Raw genomic sequence first — 17,863 nt, 5'->3', positions numbered from 1 at the left:
GTGGAACTCAAAAGAAATCATAGACTAGATCAATCAAATCAATAGACTCAACGACCTGGCCACAAGTAATATCATCCACATAAGGTTTAAGGCACTGCCCATTAACCTGAAAAGTGTGCCCCATTTTAGGATCTTGAATTGTAATAGCACCATGGGGCGACACTTTAGTGACCACAAAGGGGCCATCCCATCGAGAGCAAAGTTTACTAGGAAAGAGGCATAGCTTGGAATTGAAAAGCCAAACTTTCTAGTTAATTTCAAAAGACTTCTAGACAATATGTTTATCATGAAAAGCCTTTGTCCTAGCCTTATAAATATATGCACTCTCATACGCATCATTACGCTTTTCTTCCAACTCCAAGAGTTGAAGACAACGGTTGGAACTAGCTTTGACCATATCAAAGTTAAATGTTTAATGGCCCACAAAGCACAGTGTTCCAACTCAACAGGTAAGTGACAAGCTTTCCCAAATACCAATTAGAAAGGGGACATGCCAATAAGAGTCTTATAAGCAGTACGGTAGGCCCACAATGCATCAACTAGTCTCATAGACCAATCTTTCCTATCAGGCCTAACTGTTTTCTTGAGAATGCGGTTGATCTTCTTATTAGACACCTCTACTTGACCACTGGTTTGCGGATGATAAGGTGTGGCAACCTTATGAGTAATAGAATACTTTCGCAGTAGAGCCCCAAAATTTCAGTGCTTAAAATGGGAGCCACCATCACTAATGATGGCACGTGGAAATCCAAAGCAACTGAAAATGTGACCCTGTACAAACTTTACTACAATCTTGTGATCATCGGTTCTCGTGGCCACTGTTTCCACCCATTTGGACACATAATCTATAGCAACCAAAATGTACTCAAAGCCGAAAGATGGAAGGAAAGGTCCTATGAAATCTATACCCCACACATCAAAGATCTCAACAATAAGAATAGGATTAAGGGGCATCATGTCTCCACGAGACATATTTCCAACTTTCTGACACTGAACACAATTACGGAAAAACTTATGGGCATTTCTAAAGATAGTAGGCCAAAAGAAACCACTCTGTAAAACCTTAGCAGCAATTTTTGTGTCACTAAAATGCCCCTCACATGTAAGAGTGTAACAAAAGGTAAGAATATTATGAAATTCACTCTCTGGGACACGACGTCAAATAATCTAGTAAGGACAATACCTAAACAACTCTGGATCCTCCCAATAATAGAACTTCCGCTATGAGAAGAATTTATCTTTCTCTTGCTTACTCCAACCATCAAGAAGCTTCTCAACAGCCAGGTAGTTCACTATATGTGCAAACCAAGGAGAAGGCATATGAGAAATCACAAATAATTTCTCATTAAGAAATGAATCTCTAACCAATTCAGTGGTGGAGGGTGACTCAACTAAGATCCTAGATAGATGATCTACTACCACATTATCAGAACCTTTCTTCTCCCAAATTTCTAAATCAAATTCTTGTAACAGAAGAATCCATCTAATCAACCTAGATTTGGTGTCTTTCTTGGCAAGTAAATGCCTAAGAGCAGCATGATCAGTACACACCACAACCTTGGATCCAAGGAGATAAGATCAAAATTTATTGAGAGCAAAAACAACTGCTAGTAATTCTTTCTCAGTCGTAGTATAATTCAATTGAGCTTCTAAGAATGTCTTACCAGCATAATATATGACAATATGTTTCTTATCAACTCTCTGTCCTAACACAGTTTCAACAGCATAGTCAAATGCATCACATATAATATCAAATGGCAATGACCAATCTGGGGGCTGCATTATGGGTGTTGTAGAAAATAAAGCTCTAATGGTATGGAAGGCTTGAAGGCATTCATCATCAAAGATAAAATGAGCATCCTTGGCAAGCAAATTACACAAGGGTCTAGATATAGTACTAAAGTCCTTAATGAACTGCCTATAGAAACCTGCATGGCCTAAAAATGAACAAACCTGCCAAACAGAAGTGGGAGGTGGGAGTTTGGAAATCAACTCAACCTTGGCCTTATCAATCTCTATCCCATGTTTGGACACAATGTGACCTAGAACGATGCCGTCTTGAACCATAAAATGGCTCTTCTCTCAACTCAAAACCAGATTTGTCTCTATACAATGTTCGAAACCATGGTCAATTTTAAGAGATAGCCATCAAAGGAAGACCCAAACATAGAGAAATCATCTAGGAAAACTTCAAGAAAATCTCCCACCATGTCAGAAAAGATAGACATCATACACCTTTAAAAGGTGGTAGGTGCATTACATAACCTAAAGGGCATCCATCGAAAAGCGAATGTACCAAAGGGCATGTGAAAGTAGTTTTCTCTTGATCTTCAAGACACACAGAAACCTGATTATAGCCTGAATAGCCATCTAAGAAATAGAAATGGCTTTGGCCTACTAATTTCTCTAGGATCTGATTAATGAACGGCAAAGGAAAGTGATCCTTATGGGTGACAGAATTTAATCTCTAATAATCAATGCATACCCACCAACCTGTGGTTATGCGAGTAGGGATCTTGTCAGCCTGGTAATTCTCAACGACATTAATGCCCGACTTCTTAGGCACAACTTGAGTGAGACTTATCCACTTGCTATTAGGGATGAGATAAATAATGCCTATATCTAACCATTTCACCACCTCTTTCTTTACAACTTCGTGCATATTAGGATTCAATCTCCTTTGTGCATCCTGGAAAGGTTTTGCTCTATCATCACAATAGATACAATGCATAAAAATCGATGGACTAATACCTTTCAAATCAGCCACGGACCATCCAATGGAAGCCTTGTGTTCATTGAGAACATCCAATAGTTTACTTTCTTGATCAGGTGTCAAATTGGAAGCAATGATGACAAGGAGTGTCTCATTAGATCCCAAGAAAGCATATTTTAATGAATCTGGCAATGGTTTAAGCTCTAACACTAGTGGAGACTCAATAGAACTCAATGCTAGCTTCTCAGCCTAAGGAGGAAGGGATTCAAACTTGATAGTCCAAGAAGGACGATCGAAAAAGGTAGGAGCATCTAACAGAGCATTGACCTCAGTAGTATAAGAATCAACATCAATATCATCACCTCCAAAGAAGGTCAAATACTGCTGCACTGGGTCATCTGCTAATATCACTGGGGTGTACTATGCTACCACCTCATCTATCACATCAATGGAGAAACACTCTTCCTCACATTGGGGCCCTAAAGAAGCAATAAAGATGTTCAATCGGAGCTTCCTATTACCAAAGGAATGTCCATTGCACCTGATCTACAATTGATGTATGCATTGGCTATGCATTGGCAATGGCCAAGAATAGACGCCCTAAGATTATCGACTGTGGTTTTCCATTAGTAGGTGCTTCCATGTCAAGAACATGAAAATCCATAGGAAAATAAAGCTTATCAATTGTAAATAATACATCCTCAATATAGCCTCTAGGGACTTTGATTGAACGATCAGCAAGTTAGAGAATAACCTCTGTGGGCTTCAATTCTCCAAACCCAAAATGATCACAAACTGAGCTAGGTAAAATATTCACACTTACCCCAAGATCAAGGAGAGCACGTTTAATGGGAAGGTTCCCAATGGTGCAAGATATGAGAGGTGCTCCTGGATCCTTAAGCTTAGGGGGAAGCTTGTTGGACAAGGCAGCACTCACTTGCTCAGTAAGTTGGATAGTTTTTGGAATGTGGTCTTCAGCATACACTTGGAGTACATAAGTCTTTCAAGAACTCAGCATAAGCTGGAACTTGCTTTATGGCATCTAGAAGGGAAATGTTAATTTGGACTTGTTTAAATAATTATGTCATCTCTTCCATTCTTGAACCCTTCTTACCAAATGCTAAAAAAGGAGATTTTACACAAGAGGGAAAAGGGGCTTTAGGTATATAAATATTAGGATGACTGCCTCCCCCAACTTGTTCAATCTCATCATCCTTAGAAGCTGACGGAGCTTCAAAACTGGGGTCTGGACTCATCTCTTTCTCATAATCCTCTACAAGGGAATTCTATTTAGGTGTTCCCAATACTCGGCCATTCCTTAGGGTCATGACTATTTGGGCTTGTTCATGGAAAACTCGATTGCGAGGCTAACTCTTAGGATTTTCTACCATTGACTTGGTAGTTGACCTTCCTCTCTTCTACTGATGGCCTCAGCTATCTGACCCAACTAAGTTTCTAACTTAGTGAGGGATTGAGTATGGGAGTGTAAGAGTTATGTGTTTTGGTCCAACCCATTCAAGGCACTCATCACCTTTTCTTTTAATGATGAATTCATAGGTAGTGGAGGAGGTGGTTGCTGCACATCTCTATAGGCAGTCTGCTGATTGAAAAAATTCTACCTATATGGTGGATTTTGGAAACTATTGGGTTGTTTCCATCCAAAATTGGGGTGATTCCTCCAACTAGGGTTATAGGTCTGGGAATATGGTTCATTACCTGGTTTGGAGAAACTTTGGGCAGCCTGTGCATGTTCTTGAACATATTCAGGGAATTGCACATCTTGAGGGCAATCACCCACATAATGTGTAGAATTGGTGCAAAGAATGCACACATCCTGATAAGTGGGAGCTAGGGTAGATTACCTAAAATTCCATGGACAATAAGCGGTCAAGCTTTTCAGAAAGCATGTCCACTCTGGTGCTTATGACCATAGATTGGCCTACCTCATAGAGGCCACCTCTCTTTTGGGATCCAATGGTGGGGGCTTGAGTCCTAGAGGCTGACACATGATGTAGAAAATTTTCACTGAGAGTTTTAAATAGTTTCCATGCCTCATCCTCATTTTTATGCATAAAAGTGCCTCCACAAGAAGCATCAACCATCTATCTATGTCTATCTATCAATTCATCATAGAAACATTGGACCAACTACCACTTAGGTACAACATGATGGGGACACTTTTAATGAGACCATTTATGTGTGAAATATAAATAGTAAAGCATGCATTTTTACATATTTAGAATGGAGTTACCTTGGGTTTTACTCTCTTTTTACAGATTTTGTATTTTAAAGGCCTTAAGCATTATCGGGCGTCATATCTCTCCAACAACAACTACCTAGTGTAGTTGGTGAGCTATGGTGTGTAAAATTCCCTTACTCACCAGGAGGTCTCAAGTTCGAATCACATGGTTGTCTTTTTTTTGGAGAATTTCATTGAAGATTTCTTGCTTTTCACTCACTTAAAGCACTAAGGGCATGGAGGGGATTGGAAAAAGGAAAAAAATAAAATAAAGAAAAGAAAGAATAAAAGGGAGAAATAAATACACATTATCACCAGAAGATTGTCCAAATCAAACAAAGCAAGAAGGGAAATCGTCCAAGGAAAAAAAAAATTGGGCAACAAGGGTTGTGCGTAAGATTTGAAGAGAGGCAGAAACATAAGAGAAAAATAAATAAAAAAAGGAAAGAAAATAAGTAAAAAAATTATAGAAAATTTCTCCAAGTTCATTTCTCTCTTCTCTCTCCTCCACCTTAGAACTTTGGTCTCAAAAGATCTCACTTACCAATTGTGGGTTTTTCCCTTTTAGGAAAGAGAAATTTGTTACCCCACCTCTCCATTCCCTATAAATGCAACTCATGTAAGACAAGGGGAGACACTTCATTCTTCTTCTAGTTTTTTCTTTTTTAGTTGCTCTCTCTCTCTCTCTCTCTCACTCTCTTAGGGTTTAGTTCTTCTTTGTTTTTGCTTTAATCACTTTTGTAATAGTTTTTCATTTCAATTAATGCAAGCACTCTTTTATTTTTATTCATCCTTTTATTTTTATAATTTATGCAATTGAGTTGTAATTTTTAAGTTATAGTTCTAGGCTTAGATCTAGGTGACAAGATCACGAGCCATGGAGCATCTTTTTATTTCAAGATATGTTTTCTCCAGGCCTAGAAATTTCAGATTTGGTTCATTCCAGATCTGGTTGTTAGGGTTGGCGGTATCTCAAATCACCCAAGCTCTCAAGTTCAAGCATTGATTCAGGTAGGTAGGCTTCTTCAATAGTCTTCTCTCCCCCCTCTCATTCCCTCTTCTGACTACCTTTTCTTTCTTAATTTAGGATTTTAATTTCAATCGTTACATTATTGCTTTTCCTTTCCCCCAAGATTCATAGCTAGTGTATGTGTTGGCTTTACCCCTCCTAGCCATAGAACCATCATTTTATTATTTTTATTTTAATTGCCTCCCTTTCCCTTAAACGAAGTAGAGTAACCCTTTTAAGAATGATTCTCTGGTCAAGTAGGAAAGCTCATATTATGATGCATCCCTTGGGCTAAGTAGAGAAACCTATTTGTGAGCCTCCCTCTAGCTTTATCCCCTTTCTTTTACTTTATATTTATTTTAGCATCTTTTCCTTCATTGATTTTTAATTGTGTGGGTTGTTTATTTTTAGTTATTTATTTATTTAATTTTAATTGTGTGGCTTGTGTATTTAAAGTCATATATGACGAATGGTTAGGACGTTATTTTAGATACATATGTTTAGGACGGTAGTTAGAATTAGATCACAACCATTAATTGGTTCACTTTCGCCTTATTAAAAGAATCCAAAAATAAAGTGACTACTCTCCCTGTGTTCGACTCATAGCTACACTGATCTGTACGCTTGCGGTTATATTTTAAATCCTAATAAGTTTTTTATGCCCTTACCGGGGAGACAGTTCCATGTTATTTTTCGCTTTCTATTGGTAAATCGGAGTGCCTTGTTTTGTTTTTCTTTTTCTTTTATTGAATTCCTAAGAATAAAAACTTACAATAATAGCTGTATTGGTGGAGGTTGTCAAGCTGACAGTATGATAAAGACAGGTTTTGCCCTAACAGTACCTCAAGAATTGAATTAAGCAACCCTGGATCCCCGTTGGTAAGCTCCCAAAAATCCAAAAAAAATAAAATCAAAAAAATAAAAAATAAATTAAAAAAAAAATCTTTCCATTCTTTTGTGCTTGTCTTACTCTAGGAGTGGGTAGTTTTTTGTTGCATGAGTGCTAAGGGGTACGTAATTCTGAGAATCGATTAGTAGTGACCCTATACCTATACTCTCATCAATACCTTTCAATATGGGAGACCAATAGCCAAACCCTCCACCTAAATCTCTAAAAAATAGGTTTTACCCTGCTAGAGCAGCCCAACTGTCCTGCATAGTTCTGCCACAAGCCTAGGGCACTAATTTTGGGCTCAAATCTCAGTACGTCACTATGTTGTCCCACTTCTATGGGCTGCCCTCTGAGGATGCATACCTATTCCTTAGGGAATTTAAGGAGGTTTGTGTTCTGATTAAGGTATAACAGTTGACTGATGATGTTATATAATTAAGGTTCATAACTTTTACGCTTAAGGACCAAGCTAAGAAATGGCTCTATGGTCTGTCTACCAATTCCATTGCCGCATAGGATGGGTTTACTATAGACTTCCTGAAAAAGTTCTTTCCTTTGCATAAAACCAATAAACTCAGGAGTGACATTCTTCAATTCAAGCAGAAACCCAGTAAATCGTTCTCTAAATTTATAGAGAGATTTAAGGACCTCCTTCAAGAATGCCCTCACTATGGAATTGATGCATGGTAACTTTTTCAAATCATTTATGAGGGTATTGATTATCAGACCAAGCAGTTGTTAGAGTCTATGTGTCCCAAGGGTTTTACATCTTTTACAGATGAAGAAGATGCTTGGAACTTTTTGCTTGAATTGGCTGAGAAAACCAGAGAATGGGAGTCTACTCAAGAAATTGAGAGGACAAATAAGGGTTACCTTGTAGAAGGTGTTGTGGCCAAAGAGGCTCAACTTGAGAGTCTTATTAAAAGACTCGAAGCCATAGTAGTCAAAGGACCTGCCCAACTAAACCAAATAAATCATTTTGTGCCTATGTGTAGTTGGTGCCAATCTCCCACTCATGTCATGGAGGAGTGCCCTAATATTTCCCGTGTAAATGGTTTAAATATAGGTCCTGAAAATGTGAATGCCATGTCCCAAAACAACCCTTATAATCAGACCTATAATCCAGGATAGAGGAACCATCCTAACTTCTCTTGGAATCAAGCTAATAATCAAGTAGGTCCTAATTTTCAACCCTTGAGTCAAGGTTAGTTTGTTCCCCAATAAGTCAATCATCAAGTAGGTCATAATTTTCAACGCTTAAGTTAAGGGCAGTTTGTTCTCCAACAAGCCAATCAAAGGAACATGCCCCCAAATCAGCAGAAGAACTTTAGGATCCCCACTCAATCGACTATTCCACCACCTCCTGTAAATCAACCTCCAAGATTCATGAGAGGAGGTGGTGATTTGGCTAGGCTTTCTTCTTTAGAGAAAAGCACGGAACTTCTCATGAGTACTTTCATGACAAGCCAACATAACATAGAGTAGAAAATCTCCCAACTTACTAATTTTTTGCATAAAAGGGAGAAAGGAAAGATGCCTACTCAGCCTGAACCAAATCCTAGGAATAAGAATATGAATAATCAACCAATTCCAAATTAGTTGAATTCAATTCAAAAAAGTCCACAACAAGAGCCTTGCAACCAATGTAATGTTGTTTATGCTCTTAGGAGTGGCTAAGAGTACCAACAGAGTGTTCCTAAATCTTCTCCATCTATTACTCCTGTTAACTCTCCTTCTGTTGAAGACATAAGTGTGCCTCTTATTCCAGACTCGTCTGATGAACCTAAAGCAACTAAAAATGATTTGGGTGAGAAAACTAAATATGATTCTTCTGAAAAAGAGTAAATCCCTAATAGTCCTTATGTTCCTCCTGTCCCCTTTCCTAATTGCTTGGTAAACAAAAAGAAGTCTGCTTCCATAGGTAAAATTTTAGAAGTCTTCAAAAGGGTAGAAGTGAGCATCCCTCTTTTGGTTTCCATATCTTAGATCCCCGCCTATGTAAAGCATCTGAAATATTTGTGTACTCAAAAACGTATCACTAGTGTGCCCAAAAAGACGTTCTTGGCAGGCAACATTAGTTCTATAATTACTCAACTTAGACCTACCAAGTATAAGGATCCAGAGAGCCCTACAATAGCTTGTGTCATAGGTAACACCTATATTGAACATGCCTTACTTGGGGCCCGTTTGATAACGTTTCAAGAAACGTGTTTCTATTGTTTCTGTGTCCAGAAATGGCAGAAATGGAACAAAAAGTGTTTGATAAAACTATTTCGTTTCACTTGTTTTCAAAAATTGAAATTGAAATTTCTACCTATTTATGGTTCAAGAAACAACCTAGGCGAAACAAGTACAGCTCGTTTCACCATTTTTGGAAACAACTTGTGGCCATTCTTTCACTGGTTACTATCGACTTCTAAAAATATGACTTATCAAACACCTTCAATTCCGTTTCTGTTTCTAGGAACTGAAATTTATGTTTTTTTCGTTTCTTGAAACAGAAATGATAGAAACGTTATCAAACGGGCCCTTGACCTTGGTGCAAGTGTGAATCTTTTGCCTTACCATATGTATAAACAATTAAGATTAGGAGAATTGAAAGCCACTAGAGCTACTCTTCAGTTGGTAGATAGGTCTATTAAGATTCCTAAAGGGATGGTTGAGGATGTCTTACTAAAGGTGGGAGAATTTATTTTTTCTGTTGATTTCATTGTGTTAAATACCAAGCCCTTCTCATCCAAAGATGAGATCCACATAATCCTAGGAATACTATTCCTTGCTACCAGTAATGCATTAGTCGATTGTTAGAATGGTTTCTTAAGGTTATCTTTTAGTAATCAAACTGTTAAGTTTAACATGTTTAGGATAGGCAAGCAACCACGCACAAAAGAAGAGATCAATATGCTTGAGGATCTTTTGGCTTTTTCTGATGATTTAATTACCAACTTTGATATTGATTTTGATTTAGAATTCCAAGAGTATAAGGATGAGATGGATGATGATAGTGAAAATTTCTTTTCTAAACTCTTGAGTCTTCCTTAGGACCCCTTTCCAATTCCATTCCAAAACCTTCTATAGTTGAGCCCCCGAAGTTAGATCTTAAAGAATTGCCATCTAATTTGAGATATGCTTTTCTAGGGCTTGACCAGACTCTTTCAGTAATAATTTCTTCAGATTTGACTTCTAGCTAGGAAGAGGAATTACTTAAGGTGTTAAAAGATAATAAAGAAGCCATAGGTTGGACCATGGCTGATATCAAGGGTATAAGCCTTTTTATTATGTAACATCATATACATCTTATAGAGGATTTCAAACCATCCACGGAAGCCCAAAGAAGAACTAACCCAGTGATGATGGAAGCCATTAAGAAGGAGATCCTAAAGTGCTTGGATCAAGGAATAATTTATCCTATTTCTGATAGCCAATAGGTAAACCCAGTTTATGTAGTGCCCAAGAAGTCTAGTGTTACTGTAATTCCCAGTGAAATGAACTGATTCTAACCCATGTCCAATCAAGGTGGAGAGTGTGCATAGACTATAAAAAACTTAATGTGACAACCTGGAAGGACCACTTCCCATTGCCATTCATTAACAAAATATTAGAGAGGTTAGCGGGACATGAATATTATTATTTTTTTTATGGATATTCTGGCTATAACTAGATCCCAATTTCTTTAGAGACCAACATAAGACCACTTTTACATGCCCATATGGAACATTTGCTTATGGGTGTATGCCCTTTGAGCTTTGCAATGCCCCTGCTATATTCTAACAATGCATGATGAGAATCTTTTCTGACATGGTCAAAAAATTCTTAGAAGTATTTATGGATGACTTTTCAATTCATAAGAATTCCTATTCTGAATGTCTTCATCATCTTTCCCTAGTTTTGAAAAGGTGCATATCTAAGAATTTGGTTTTGAATTGGGAGACCATTTTATGGTTAAATCTGGTATTATTTTAGGCTATGTAATATCCAATGAGGGAATTAAGGTAAATAGAGTCAAAGTGGATTTAATTAATAATTTACCACCTCCTCAATCTTTTAAGGACATTCGATCTTTTCTAGGGCATTCGGGCTTCTACAGAAGGTTTATTAAGAATTTTAGTCAGTTAGCTCAACCTCTCACTTCATCACTTATCAAAGATCAAACTTTTGAGTTTTCTAAAGAGTGCCTAGAATCCTTCAAGCAACTTAAGAAAAAGTTGACCAATTCACCCATTGTTCAACCACCTATTTAGACTAAACCTTTTGAACTGATGTGTGATGCTTCAAATTTTACCATATGAGTGGTTTCGGGTCAAAGGATTGCCCACTGTCATTTATTATGCTAGTAGGACCCTAAATGATGCACAATTCAATTATACAACCACTGAAAAAGAATTTTTAGCTGTTGTGTTTGCATTAAAAAAGTTTTGGTCTTACTTAGTTGGTTCACATGTGGTGGTGTATACTGATCATTCTGCTCTTAGATACTTAGTTCAAAAGAAGTATGCCAAAGCCCATCTCATTAGGTAGGTTTTACTTTTGAAAGAGTTTGATTTGGAAATTAGGGATAAGAAATGAGTTGAAAACCTAGTTGCAGACCATTTAGTCCAGCTTTCCAATTCCTTGGCTGTCGATTCTCTAGTCAACGAGAATTTTCTAGATGAACAGTTACATGCAGTGTCCAGTGAACCATGGTTTGCTGACATTGTCAACTTCTTAGTTTTAGGTTTGACTTTGGATCACTGGTCCACCTAAGATAGGTATCTTTTCCTTTCCCAAGTTAAGCATTTTTTTTAAGACGATCCTTATCTTTTTAAAGTTTGTCCTGGCCAAATTATCAGACGTTGTGTGCCTGATCATAAGCAACATTCACTCTTATTTTTTTGTCATGATCATACATGTGGTGGACACTTTGGACCTAAGAAGATTGCCGCAAAGGTTCTCTAATGCAGATTTTATTGGCCCACTCTTTTTAGAGATGCTTTTGATTTTTGTAAGGCATGTCTCGCCTGTCAGTCTTTTGGCTGTATCAATAAGAGGAACATGATGTCCCTCAAGCCTACTTTGGTAGTTGAGATCTTTGATGTATAGGGCATCGATTTCATGGGACCATTCCCTAATTCCTTTGGAAATTTTATATACTTTTGGTCATTGATTATGTTTCTAAATGGATAGAGGTCATACCTTGCAAATCTAATGATCACAAAGTGGTGGTAGTTTCTCAAAGAAAACATCTTTTTCCACTTTGGTACACCACGTGCAATAATTAGTGATAGGGGTACTCATTTTTGTAATTGTCCTTTTGAGGCCTTAATGAAAAAGTATGGGATCACCCATAAGTTATCTATCCCCTATTACCCCCAAACTAGTGGCCAAGTCGAGATGTATAATAGGTAGATCAAACAAATCTTGGAGAAAACTATTAATCCCAACCGTAAGGATTGATCCCTTAGGCTTATTGATGCCTTGTGGGCCAATCGGACTGTATTCAAGATCGACCTCGGTCAGTCTTCCTACCATTTGGTGTATGGAAAAGCTTGTCACTTACCAATTGAGTCAGAGCATAAGGCCTTTTGGGCCATCAAGAAGCTCAACTTTGATTTGTCTCCAGTTGGGAATTCATCATAGGCTCCAACTATCTGAGTTGGCGGAACTTAAAAATGATGTCTATGAAAGTTCTAGGATTTACAAGAAAATACCAAAGCCTTCCATGATAAGCACATTCTACATAAATCTTTTACAATTGGTGATAAGGTCTTACTATACAACTCTCGATTGCATCTTTTTCCTGGTAAGCTTAGATCCTGATGGGATGGCTCATTTATTGTCCATAGTGCATATCTCTAAGGGGCTGTGGAGATTTTGAATCCAAGAACAGGGGTAATTTCAGAGGTTAATGGTCAGCATTTGAAACCGTTCCTCGAGTTTCCTACTACTGATAGTGAAGAGGTCGTGGATCTCTATGAACCTCTTTACACTGATGATTAACTTTTAATCATGTATGACCACCTTGCATTGTCTTCGCTTTTACTTTCCATACATTGAAGACATTGCATGACTTAAGTGCGGGGGAGGGAAACCAATTTTTTTCTTTTTTCACTTTGTTTTGTTTGTTTTTGTTTTTTTTTTTAAGTATGCTAAGGATGAAGTTCTACTTTGGCTTTTGGCTAATGATCATACCATTTGGTTGCTTGACGTATGAAAATAAAATTTTTGATTAAGGTACCCATCTTGAACATATAAAAACCCTATTGAGAAGAAAGAAACAAGCCTATGTCTTGAGATGGGACTTTCTTTTGAAAAATAAGAGACCCCTGTTTTATGGTGTTGGACCTTATGTAAGTCTTTGGTTTCCTTGTACTCTTGATTTGGAGTTGAAACCTTATTTTTAATTTCGCATGAGTTGCTAAATACACAATTTTAAATGAAATGTGAAATGTGGTATAAAAAATAGTAAGAGTTGATTCCCTTGGAACTAGACAAGGCATTGCGCCTCAGGAAGCATGGTGACTTGATCTAAACTCTTAGGGAGGAAACTTTAAAAAAAAAAAAAAACTCTGACATCACTGTCTATGTGGGCATATACAAAAAGCAAAGCTATATAGTAACTTGGGTGTCTGGTCTTTGCACCACCATGTCATTCATGCCAAAAGTAGTGGAATAGAATAGAGTTTATTAAGCGAAAAAAGGAAAAAAAGTACAAATGTCATTAATGCTTGGTAACATGTTTGGTCAAAAACACTCCAACACCTTAGTCCTTCTTTCCCTATTTCTTCATAAGTGATTTTACCTTAAGATAAGGATGTTTTGGAAGAGACGAGGTGAGTTCCAAATTAAGAAATATGCTAGTACCTGGAATTGATATGGGGTAATAAAAGTTCAAGTGTGGGGGTCCCTTGTAAGAGGAATTACCTTTGCTCTGGATTGGTATGGCCCTTACCTTTAGCCAAAGTTAAAAATTGTTTATTCTGAATTTTGGGTGTATATTCACTGCAAACACCCACGAGATGCAACTCGTCCACTAGGGGTGACCTGGGGGTTTAAAGGCTTGTTGCACATGCTAAGTGCAACTGTGATTCCTACGAAAGTGAGTTAGGTTTTTTGTTATTTACATTTAGTTTTTTTTTTCTTTTTATTTTGGTCGAGAACTAGCAAAGTCTAACTGTGGAGGAATTCTGATGAGCACATTTATGTATGAAATCTAAGTAGTAATGTATGCATTTTTACATATTTAGAATGGAGCTACCTTGGGTTTTACTCTCATTTTGCAGGTTTTGTATTTTAAAGGCCTTAAGCATTATCGGATGTCATATCTCTCCAACAACAACTACCTAGTGTGGTTGGTGAGCTATGATGTGTAAAATTTCCTTGCTCACCAGGAGGTCTCAAGTTTGAATCTCATAGTTGTCTTTTTTTTAGAGAATTTTGTTGAACATTTTCTGTTTTTCACTCACTTAAAGCACTAAGGGGGGCATGGAGGAGATTTTCACATGAAATTAAAAGATTGTCCAAATCTTCAAAGCAAGGGGTTTCTTACGTATGAAGAAAAAAAGGGAAAAATAAATCTTATCCAAATCTTCTCTCTCCTCCACATCATCACCAGAAGATTGTCCAAATCACACAAAGCAAGAAGGAAAATCGTCCAAGGAAAAAAAAATCGACCAACAAGGGTTGTGCGCAAGATTTGAAGAGAGGGAGAAAAATAAGAGAAAAATAAATAAAAAAAAGAAAAGAAAATAAGCAAAAAAATTATAGGAAATTTCTTTAAGTTTATCTCTCTTATCTCTCCTCCACCTTAGCACTTTTTGTCTCAAAATATCTCACCTACCAATTGTGGATTTTTCCCTTTTAGGAAAGAGAAATTTGTTATCCTACATCCCCATTCCCTATAAATACAACTCATATAAGAGGAGGGAAGACACTTCATTCTTCTTCTAAGTTTTTTTTTAGTTGCTCTCTCTCTCTCTCTTACTCTCTTTAGTTTTAGTTCTTCTTTGTTTTTGCTTTAATCACTTTTGTAATAGCTTTTCATTTCAATTAATGTTAGCACTCTTTCATTTTTATTCAGCCTTTTATGTTTATGATTTATACAATTGAGCTGTAATTTTTAAGTTATAGTTCTAGGCTTAGATCTAGATGACAAGATCACGAGCCGTGGAGCATCTTTTTTTTTAAAGTTCAGTTTTTTATTCAAGATTTGTTTTTTCCAATCCTAGAAATTTTAGATTTGGTTTATTCAAAATCTGGTTTTTAGGGTTGGCAGTATCTCAAATCACCCAAGCTCTCAAGTTCAAGCATTGATTCAGGTAGGTAGGCTTCTTCAATAATCTTCTCTACCCCCTCTCATTCCCTCTTCTGACTATCCTTTCTTTCTTAATTTAGGATTTTAATTTCAGTCGTTACGTTATTTCTTTCCCTTTTTCCCAAGGTTCATGGCTAGTGTTTGTGTTGGCTTTGCCCCTTCTAGTCATAAAACCATCACTTTATCATTTTTATTTTAATTGCCTCTCTTTCCCTAAACCCAAGTAGAGTAACCCTTGTAAGAGTGATTCTCTGGTCAAGTAAGGAAGCTCATATTATGATACATCCCTCGGGCTAAGTAGAGAAATCTACTTGTGAGCCTCTCTCTAGCTTTATTCTTTTTTTTTTTTTACTTTTTTTTATTTCAGTATTTTTTTCCTTCATTGCTTTTTAATTGTGTGGGTTGTTTATTTTTAGTTATTTATTTATTTAATTTTAATTGTGTGGCTTGCGTATTTAAAGTCTTAGATGACGAATGGTTAGGACGTTATTTTAGATACATATGTTTAGGACGGTAGTTAGAATTACCTCACAATTATTAATCGGTTCACTTTTGCATTATTAAAAAAGGTCAAAAATAAAGTGACAGCTCTGCCTGTGTTCGACCCGTAGCTACACTGATCTGTATGCTCGCAAATTACATTTTAAATCCTAATAACTTTCTAATTATATCCTTAAGTCTCTCTCAGGTCTCATGGAATTGCTCACCATCAATTTGTGAAAAACCAGTGATGGCTCTCGCCTGATTTGGTTGGTCCTACGTATGGGAAAGTACTTCTTTAAGAATCATTGCTGCATTCTGTCCCAAGTCTCAATCACTATAGAGGAATTCAAAGAATTAAGCCATTGTTTGGCTTTATCCTTAAGAGAAAATGAGAACAAGGTCAACCTAAGGGCATCTTCAGAAAAATTATGGATTTTGACAGTGGAGCATATCTCAAAAAATTCATCCAGGTGCTTGTAGGGTTTCTCATTATTAAGTCTATAGAAAGATGGGAGCATCTGGATGATATTGGACTTGATCTCATATTGGGCAGCCTGAACAGCAGGAACCTTAATACAAGAGGTAGATGTATAAGTCGATGGGGTAAAGTCTTCACTCAATGGGGCATCTTATAGGTCCATTCTCTCTGCCATTTTATTTTTTCGAATTAAATACAAAGTTCTGTCAATTCCAGGGTCCAAATTAGTCAAGTTGGGATAACAAGAACGACGGCCATGCATCAACTACCAATAACCATGAAAATAAAATAAACTAACCAAAAAGGCTAATAACCAGGCTATGCAAAAGGGTTGAATGTGAATTCAACGAGTTAGGCTGAAGATGGTGCACTCTTCTTTCCTTTACAAGCTGGGCTACCTACAAAACAAAATAAAAACAATTAGCTAGGTATCTAGCTTTCACCAAGGAGACGGGGTTCAATTCCTAACAATAGAACCATAAGATAAATAGTGCATTTTTCTTTGCTCTACAAACTAGGCTACCTGCAAAACAAAATAAAAACAACTTAGGCTGATCTAAACTTAAACTAAAGAAGAAGATAAAAAAAAATTCTAAAATTAAAACTAAAACAAAATAAAACAAAACAACTAAATCAATCTTAGCAAACCGTGCTTCGGTTCCCTAGCAATGGCGCCAAAATTTGATTGCTATCGTGAACAAGTCAAAATAAGCCCTAACTAAACTATGAGATAGTGATAAGAAAGGGGTTGAATCCACAGAGAACTAGAAGACTAAATCTACTAAGATTAGTCAATGTTATTTTAAAAATCAAGTTTGTAAAATCCAGAATTAAATTAAAACTAAGTAAACCAATTAACAAGAATAAGAATCAAAGAGAAGAATCTATCCTTAGGTCTCGAATCCGTTCTGGTGTTATTACCAATTTCTGGTTCACACTTCGGTTCACTGAAACTATAAGTTCTAATGCAACCACAAAAACACAATCTTTGACTACACTAAGCATAACCTATCTTGTCAAGCACTATCGTCTATCGCTTTCTTTTAGTACGCTTAGTTTGATTGGTTAAAGGCTATCATTAGCGTATTGCCAAAAATCACATTAAATACCATTGCTTGAATAAAATAATTGAATCACAGAAGCAATTATTCTAAACTAATTACCAATTAAAAAGCATCCACAATGGGAGGGGTTGTTAACATCAAACAACCAAGTATGAACTTAAACCAGAAATTAAATAACAATGAACCAAAACTCCATCTAAACCTAAAGATAGAAAAGAACTTAGCTGCTCATGGTGCTAATAGATGAATGACAGCAATGATGATGGTGGTGATGAACCCTTGGCGCAATGGCGATCCTCTTCATGCAATACTGTCCTTGAAACTCCGTCCCAAAGAAGGTATGATCCAAGAAGAATAGAGAACTACGAGAACCAAGAAAGAAAATCCAGCCAGCTATGATGTATGTGAAAGGTGTGATATGGCAGCCCTCTCTTCTAAAGATTGAGTATCAAAGTCCCTCCCAAAAGAGAATGACCGAGAGATAGATGGAGAAAGAGAAAGAGAGGTGCGTGTGATTGGGTGGTAGTATTGGATTTTAAATAGGAGAAAAGAAACCGTGGGTATGGGAGAAGAAATAGGGATAATAGAGAGAGAGAGAGAGAGATCGGCTAAGAGGTTAGGACCAAAAAAAGAGAGATCGTGGGCAATCTATCTAGGAAGAAAGAGATGTGGGTAATAGAAGGCGTGAGAAGGAA

The 17,863-nt window shown here is 37.0% G+C and overlaps 1 non-coding gene across 1 annotated transcript; it reads right to left on the bottom strand.

Annotated features, from left to right (window-relative positions):
• Positions 1–7,423: 7,423 nt before the first annotated feature.
• LOC122070745 lies at positions 7,424–7,530 on the bottom strand. The gene has a single exon (XR_006137953.1). It is a non-coding gene; the product is annotated as a small nucleolar RNA R71 (small nucleolar RNA).
• Positions 7,531–17,863: the final 10,333 nt, after the last annotated feature.

Source organism: Macadamia integrifolia, unplaced genomic scaffold, assembly GCF_013358625.1.
Source record: "Macadamia integrifolia cultivar HAES 741 unplaced genomic scaffold, SCU_Mint_v3 scaffold99, whole genome shotgun sequence".
NCBI classification, from domain to species: domain Eukaryota; kingdom Viridiplantae; phylum Streptophyta; class Magnoliopsida; order Proteales; family Proteaceae; genus Macadamia; species Macadamia integrifolia.
The sequence above is the reverse complement of the archived record's forward strand: the minus strand, read 5'-3'. Positions and strand labels throughout refer to the sequence as shown.